This window comes from Oculina patagonica, chromosome 3, assembly GCF_052425735.1.
Source record: "Oculina patagonica isolate OP01 chromosome 3, crgOcupat, whole genome shotgun sequence".
In the NCBI taxonomy this organism is placed as follows: domain Eukaryota; kingdom Metazoa; phylum Cnidaria; class Anthozoa; order Scleractinia; family Oculinidae; genus Oculina; species Oculina patagonica.
Genome location: NC_135760.1, coordinates 29937109 through 29937626, shown reverse-complemented (window position 1 = coordinate 29937626; position 518 = coordinate 29937109).

Genomic DNA, 518 nt, shown 5'->3' with positions numbered 1-518 from the left:
ACTGGTTCAACTTACAAAAGAATTACGCGCAAGAAGAAGTTTTAAAGGGACTATGTCACGGATTTTAACAGCTTTTTGAACAGCCAAAATTTATATTTGTGTCGTAGGAAACATAAAAATAATGGTCCATTTTTGTTAAAAATTGCTAGATTAGAGCAATGAAACTGTTAACAAGCGTCTATGGCTGCGGATGGCTCGGATGAAAGTGGATTGCAGTTCGAAAAATTAACGCTTAACCATTCAAATTGTTTCCTCACGTCTTCAAAAATATCGATAGCGGAATTTTGAATTCAATTCTATCCCCAAATAAAGGTTATACCTTCAGTTAATGTTCAAAGATAATGGTTTTCATGGGTAAAGTTGCCTGCCACTTATATCAGAACAGTTTAGACCAAAAATCAGCGAAATTCCCGTGACATAGTCCCTTAAGTCTTTAAAGAATGTAAAACCATATAGTAGGCAGGTGTAATCCGATCAATCGATTTATCATTCAAACAATCAGTCAATCAATCACTAAA